The sequence below is a fragment of the Orycteropus afer genome, unplaced genomic scaffold, assembly GCF_000298275.1.
Source record: "Orycteropus afer afer isolate SDZICR_OR568_19922 unplaced genomic scaffold, OryAfe1.0 scaffold00866, whole genome shotgun sequence".
Classification (NCBI taxonomy): Eukaryota; Metazoa; Chordata; class Mammalia; order Tubulidentata; family Orycteropodidae; genus Orycteropus; species Orycteropus afer.
The window spans coordinates 410143-417915 of record NW_006922453.1 but is presented as its reverse complement, the minus strand read 5'-3'; the positions used below and the strand labels follow the sequence as shown (position 1 = coordinate 417915).

Sequence of the window (7773 nt, the reverse complement as noted above, 5' to 3'; positions counted from 1 at the left end):
CAAAATTCTTTTAGGGTTTTGTCTGTGTTTTCCTTGGTCTGTCTCTCAATCCTTTGAAGATACCTAAATATAATTCTTTGAATTCCTTATCAGAGAGTTCCAATGCTGTGTCTTTCTCAGGGAAGTGTTTTGGGTCTGTATCCTGGTCCCTTGTTTCCCCTGCTTTATCTTGCTTCTATGGGTGGACTGTGATGCTTTGTTGTTTCTGAGGCATTGTGACATTTTTGTGTTTATATTTAATTGGTGATTATATGTTGGAGTGACTTGCCCACAATTTTTGTTTTCTTTGTATGTTATCTATACAGGCGGGGTACTGTGTTGTGCTTCTCTATTCACTAGTCGACAGCACTTATACACTCACCACCTGTCTCCTTTTCTTTGTCAGCCTCTCATATGTCTTTGATGACCCTGGCAAACAGAGCCTGTTCTTAGGTCCCTGTAATCCAAATGAGAAAGCTTTCACTTTAAAATCCAAAATGATTTTCACTTGTAAACATTCAAAATGTCTGCCACTTGTAAATATTCAAAATGGCTGTGCCTTCAGTCACTTTAAATATCCAAAATGGCTGTGATGTGTAAACAATCAAAATGGCTGTGCCCTCTGGACAGCAGAAAGTCCACAGCTCAGGTTGTCTCCCTCCTTGTTGTTTCCCTTCCTAGTCATAGGCTCCCAGAGCAGTTGTCCCTGGAGCCCTTGGTGACAAGGAAGGATCTTTAGGTCAATTCGCAGGTCCCCTCACCACTTGGAAATATTCAGGCTGTAGGTCTCATCAGAGAAACTGACAGTCCACAGTTCCGCCCATCTTTATACTCATTGTTTTTTCAGGTTTTTCTACTAGTTGGCGCCTAATCTACTTCTGTATAGTTCTTTCAAAGCTCAGGGTTCTAGGATTATCTTCTGTATCTCTGTCAATTGGTTTTTCTTTTATTTGTTGAGAGTCTGTGTCACTTATGTGCCTATTCTTCCATCTTACCATAAGTCTCTCCTCTAATTTTCTTATTAGGTTGCTTAGCATGATGGTTAGCAGATAGCTGAAATTTAATATTTATGACTTATTTTAGCAATGTTGATTTTAAAGCTGTAAACTAAAAGATAATTGTCAACAGAAAATCTTTCCCCAAGCTACTCAATTGAATTGATGATTATAATCCATGTAAGCAAAGTGTATGGTCAATATTTAATATTGTTGTTGTTGTTATGTACTGTCGAGTCGGACCCAACTCATAGTGACCCCTCTTTGGGTTTCTGAGGCAGTATCACTATGGAAGTAGATTGCCCCATCTTCCTTTCGAGGAGTGGCTGGTGAGTTTGAACCACCAGCCTGCTGGTTAGCAGTCAAGTGCCTTAGGCCTTATGCTAACACAGCTCCCCAATACTTAGTAAAAAGTACATTACACAATGCAAAAATAAACTCTATGTACATGCATTTTCAGCATTTTGAAATATTGTCCATTGTTAGAGACTTGTCAGATGATCCTGAGAAATCCAAATAGTTACATAAATATTAGCAAGTTTATTAAATTTATGTTTTCTAAATTTCAACATGCATAAAATACATAAATTGACCTGATTAACAAACAAAAATTGTTATCTTTGTGTACTTTATGGCTTTGTAGATTGATGACTTTTTCTACAAATGTCAATCCACTTTCATGTTTAGACATAAGGATGTTTTGTCCTTTCAAAATTGTTCTTAATATGTTTTCTTGTAGGGATTAATAATTTTTATCTACTAAATTAAAAAAAAAAGTGGAGACATAATTATTCTCTATAATAAGCACTGCAATTCTCATGGTTCTATGATCATAATATATTTAATCAATTATTTAATATGTATATATATATATAAAAAAATTAGTGACTGCTAAGTGCCAGGAATTGGAGATACAACATTGCTAAGATAGATTTAATTAATGATGTTTATGAGGACATAATATAGCTAAGGGAAAAAAGTACTGCAACAAAATGTGATAAATATGCTCATAACTGTAGGAATAAGTGCCACAGTAACACCTGGATTCCTTAAGTAAACATCATCTGTGACATACTCTTTTTATCCTTATTGTCATTCATGGATGTTTAGATCACTTGTCCCATCTTCAAAGATTGAAATATTTATAATTAATCCACTAATGCATGATTTTAGGAACTTTTGTGGCATAGTGCCTAAAGCATTTGACTGCTAACCAGAAACCTGGCAGCTCAAACCCACCAGCCACTCCACAGAAAAAAAAAATGAAAAATCTACTTCCATAGAGATACTGCCTCAAAAACATAAGGAGGAGTTGCTGTGAGTTGGAAACGACTCAACAGCAGTGACCTTTTTTTTTTAATGCATAACTTTATGCTCAGTGATGTGTACATTCCTATCAATAACTTTTATTTAATCTACATTCCACTCAGATCTGAGACAAACAAACATGTTTGGTCTCATATACACTTGGATTGGTCTAATTCCAAGATATCATTTTATATATTGTTGCCTATTTGCCAGGTAACAATTTTTGCATTATTTTATTTCATATACTATAGTTATATATCTATATCTATATCTATATCTATATCTATATCTATCTATCTATCTATCTATCTATCTATCTATCTATCTATCTATCTACCCATCTGAGAGCTCTGGTGGTGTAGTGCCTAAGGCATTTGACTGCTAACCAGAAGGCTGGTGGTTCAAACCCACCAGCCACTCCTCGGAAGGAGAAGATGGGCCAATCTACTTCCACAGTGATACTGCCTCAGAAACCCAAGGAGGGGTTGCCATGAGTTTGCAGGTGTGACCAGCTGGGCTGGGGGGGCAAGATGGCGGCAGTAGTCGGGGTCCGCGGCAGGTGGGAGTTGCCACCTTGCTACGGCCCAGGCTGGCTCCTCAGCCTTTCTGCTTTGCTGGGTGTGGCAGCTCGAGGGGCCTTCACCACCACGCATTGGGTTGTCACAGAGGACCGGAAGATCCAGCAGCGGATGCACATGTATTAGTGGGATAAGGTAGGGGTTACTGGTCACTTGCCTCAGAAAGGGGAGAAACCTGATGAATCTTCTGGATCTCTGCCAAGTCACCCCACTGTGGATTCACCAATAAAGTTGAAGCATCCCCACGACTTAGTCATATTAATGAGACAAGAAACAACAGTTTACTACCTCAAAGAATTAGAGAAGCAATTAGTTGCTCAAAAAATTCACATAGAAGAAAATTAGGACAGAGATACAAGACTGGAACAGAGTCATAATAAAGAAGATCCAGACTGCATCAAAGCCAGGGTGCCCTTAGGAGACCTGGATCTGTATGCTGGCACATACATAACTTTGGAGAGCAAAGATATCAGCCCTGAAGATTATATAGACACAGACGTGCCTGTCCCTCCAGACCCTGAGTAACCTGACTGTACTAAAATTCTAGAACTTCCATATAGTATACATGCTTTTCAGCACTTAAGAGGTGTACAAGAGAGAGTTAATCTTTCTGCACCTCTATTGCCTAAAGAAGATCCACTCTCCACATATATATCTAAAAGTTCAAGAAAAAGTATAGATGACATAGGTCACCTCATTCATGAAGGCCTACGGAAGAACTCTTTCTCATGGGTATTATATAACATGGCTTCATTTTACTGGAGAATAAAGAATGAGCTGTATCAGGTGGTGGAATGTGCCATGTGAGCACTTCACTTCTCTTCCAGGCACAATAAAGACATTGCCCTGGTCAACCTGGCCACTGTCCTGCACAGAACACATTTCTCTGCTGATGCTGCTGTCGTGGTCCATGCAGCCCTGGATGACAGCGACTTCTTCACCAGCTATTACACTTTGGGGAATACGTATGCAATGCTCGGGAAATATAACCACTCAGTGCTCTGTTATGACCATGCTTTGCAGGCCAAACCTGGGTAGGAGCAAGCTTTAAAGAGGAAGCATGCTGTCCTGTGCCAACAAAAACTTGAGCAGAAATTGGAGGCTCAACATAAATCCCTCCAGCGAACACTGAATGAGTTGAAAGAGTGTCAAAAACAACATGACCACTATCTGAGACAGCAGGAGATCCTAGAAAAACATAAGCTGATTCAGGAGGAACAAATCTTAAAGAATATTATCCATGAGACTCAGATGGCAAAAGAGGCACAATTAGGAAATCATCAAATATGCCATCTGGTCAACCAGCAGCATAGATTACATTGCCAGTGGGACCAGCCTGTACGCTACCATGGTGGAGATATCTTTGAAAATGAGGACTATGTTCAGTTTGGTGAAGATTCATCAACCTCTCTTATGATGTCCGTGAACTTTGATGTCCAGGCAAATCAGAGTGATATCAGTGACTCAGTCAAGTCTTCTCCCTCTCCTGCAGCCCATTCTGTTCTCTGGATCTGGGGCAAGGACTCTGATGCATTTAGGGACAAACAGCATGTTCTGTGGCCTGAAAGAGCAGATTGTGCAGAAAGCTACCCTAGAGTCCCTGTTGGTGGGGAATTGCCAACCTATTTTTTCTGCCTCTGGAAAACAAAGGACTCAGGATCAACGAACTCAACAGTGATGATTATTCTTCAGAAGAAGTGGCCCAAACCCCAGACTGTTCCATAACTGACTTCAGAAAAAGCCAGACTCTGTCCTACTTAGTCAAAGAATTAGAGGTCCACGTGGATCTGAAAGCCAAAATGTCAGATGACCATGCACAAAAAATTTTGCTTTCCCATATTTATAACTGTACTATCGCAGAAGAAGAAATTGGGTCTTTCTTATTTCATGCTATTAATGTTCCTGTCTGGCTCATACTCTGAAGAATATCAGTGGGGCACTTGAGGCCTTTAGGCAGACTTTGAAATTAAGTACCAAATGTCCAGAGTGTGAAAACAGCCTGAAATTGATTCGCTGTATGCAGTTTTATCCTTTTCTGTACAACATCACCTCACCTGTCTGCAGTGGTAATTGTCATGTGAAAACCCTGAACAACAGCCATGACAAACAGAAATATTTTGACAATGTGCAGTCAGTGGATGCTGCTAAAGAAGAGCCCTTTGAGACAGGAACAGAGGAGGACCCTGCACTGTCTGTTGAGAATTCAGGGAAGGACTCAGATGCCCTCAGACTGGAAAGTACTGTGGTTGAGGACAGCAATGGTTCTGATGAGATGGAGAATTCAGGTGAAACAAAGATGTCCGAAGAGATACTGGCTTTGGTGGATGAATTTCAACAGGCATGGCCTCTGGAATGCTTTGGCGGTGCACTAGACATGAAAGGGTGGGGTTGGGACTTGCAGGGTATATGGGTCTGAAGAAAGGACCCCAGGATGGAGTGGCCAGGAGTTCTTGCTGTGGAGACTGCAGAAGTGAAGATGATGAAGCCACAGAATGGATCACATTCCAAGTGAAACAGGTAAAGAAACCAAAAGGAGATCAAAAGAAAACCCTTGGGAAAAAAAAAAATAGAATCAAACCAAGGGAAAATATGCATCATTACCAATCAAACTTGTAGATCACTGGCCCAAAAGTGGCATCTCGTGGACCACAAGGGAAAAAGCATGATTACCAGAGTCCGGGTTGGCCAAGCCCAGACGAGTGCCTCAAACTCCGCTGGGTAGAACTGACTGCCATTGTGAGCACCTGGCTTGCAGTTTCTTCAAAATAATATTGACATCACAGAACACATAGACTTTGCCACCCCAATACAGCAGCCAGCGATGGAGCCTGTCTGCAATGGAAATCTCCCCACCAGCATGTGCACCCTGGATCACTTGCATGGGGTTTCCAACAGAGCCAGCCTGCACCACACAGGGGAGGGTCAGCAGAGGTATTGCAAAATCTTGGCAAAGACCAGTATCCACAACAGTCACTTGAACAAATTGGCACCCAAATTGCCAATGTTTTGGAAAAGGAACAGACTTCCTGGGTGCTTTCCAGCATGGCAGCTCTCTACTGGAGAGTGAAAGGCCAAGGAAAGAAGGCAATTGCCTGCCTCTGCCAGGCTCTCCACTACACTCCACACCAAATGAAGGACGTGCCCTTGATCAACCTGGCCAACATCTTACACAATGCCAAACTCTGGAATGATGCTGTCATAGTAGCCACCATGGCAGTAGAAATCGCACCACTGTGCTGTGAACCACTTCATGCTGGGCAATGTCTACGTAGCAATGGAAGAGTTTGAGAAAGCACTGGTGTGGTAGGAATCAACCTTAAAGCTGCAGCCCGAGTTTGTCCCAGAGAAGAACCGAATCCAGACCATCCAGTGTCACTTAATGCTGAAGAAGGGATGACGTTCTCTTTAGTGCACTCCTCCTTCCTCTCTCTCTTTTTCTCATGCTCTTAAAAAAAAGAATCAGAAACCAATCATTATCAGTATCTACTTTTAATGATGTGTGTGAAGATAACTGAGTAAGACTTATAACAGAACTTTTAAATATGTGGGAATTGGTTTATTTTGTTTTGTTTTGTTTTTAAGTTCCTTATTTCCCCACCCATGCCCAAAGGAGACATCTTCAGAAAAACACATTTCTTAAAAGGAAAATGCAGCTTAAGGATACTGTGTAAATACTGACCCAAGACCTTTCTGGAGCTGTGCTCCATCTCCCAAGCCTCGATGCCTTTAGGGCTCTTCCCAGTGGTCCAGCCACCTCCTCCTCTTTGGAGGAGGGGGAACCGCACAGCAGGTTGTTTCCTATCGTAGCCTCCATTCAGTGGAAATGCCAAAGCCCATCTGGTGCCAGTCAGTCAGAAGCAGCATTCAGCACCCTCCCTGTTAGATCCATGCTTGCCCCCAGTCGTGTCCATGCCATGCTGCTATATACAAAGTTTCAGAGGTAGTTTGCAGGGGCGGATGGGGAAAGTCATTTTAAAAGCAAAGTATCTGCAACAGCAAAAACTCTTGGGATCACCTGACCTTTGTGATGTTATTTATGTCGGGGAGGGACGGGGGCTGAGAAGGGGAAACCTGCAGTGTACAACATCTATATCATTTGTGTTTTAATTACAAAACACAAGGAAACCAATAAGTTGAAACTCTATATAACAGGTTTATATATACATAATATGTATATTTGAAGCCCTCTATAGATCAAGTCTATTTTTTACTAATAATTTTTCACTGTGTTACCCATCTTGGAATAAGGTGTGAGTGTCAGCTCCTTCTCTCTGAGGCCTTCCAACTTAGCTCTTCAGGAGAGAGTCATGAGCCAAGGTTGAGTGTTTCCATACAATGCCTGTACTTTTGGTCCCAGGATAATCAGAAACTCCAGACATTTTTGAATCTTCAAGGGCATATACTGAGAACAAAAATAAAAGTTGTTTATGGAAAAAAAAAAAGAAAGAACTTTGCACAAAAGATGTCTTAGTCTTCAACTTCTAAGTGATAATCTCAAAGCCCAGGGAATATTCTACTTTGTTAGAGTGTCATTGTTTACTGGAGTACTTAAACTACATCAAACAATCTATGCTAACAATGTGATTCACAGTGAGAGATTTGAGCTACACAGAACCAACTGAATCTCCAGTGGGACTAGGAACTCATATTAACTATGCAAACAGTCAACCATGTATACATGACCAATCCTCACACAGATCTTCAGACATCTGAATGAGCTTCCCTGGCTGATATACTCCATGGGACAATATCATTGTTGGATGCAATTAGTTCTGTCCATGAAACCACTCTCATGAGAACAATGGGAAACTTTGTACTTGAACCTCTCCTGAAATCAGTTCTATGCATACTTGGCTGATTTAATCTGTATCCTTTCACTATCAAACACCATAACTATGAATATAACATCCTTC

General features: G+C 41.1%; 1 pseudogene; it reads left to right on the top strand.

The window, feature by feature from the left end:
* Positions 1-2812: 2812 nt before the first annotated feature.
* Positions 2813-6269, top strand: LOC103212176 (annotated as a pseudogene).
* The last annotated feature ends 1504 nt before the right edge of the window (positions 6270-7773 follow it).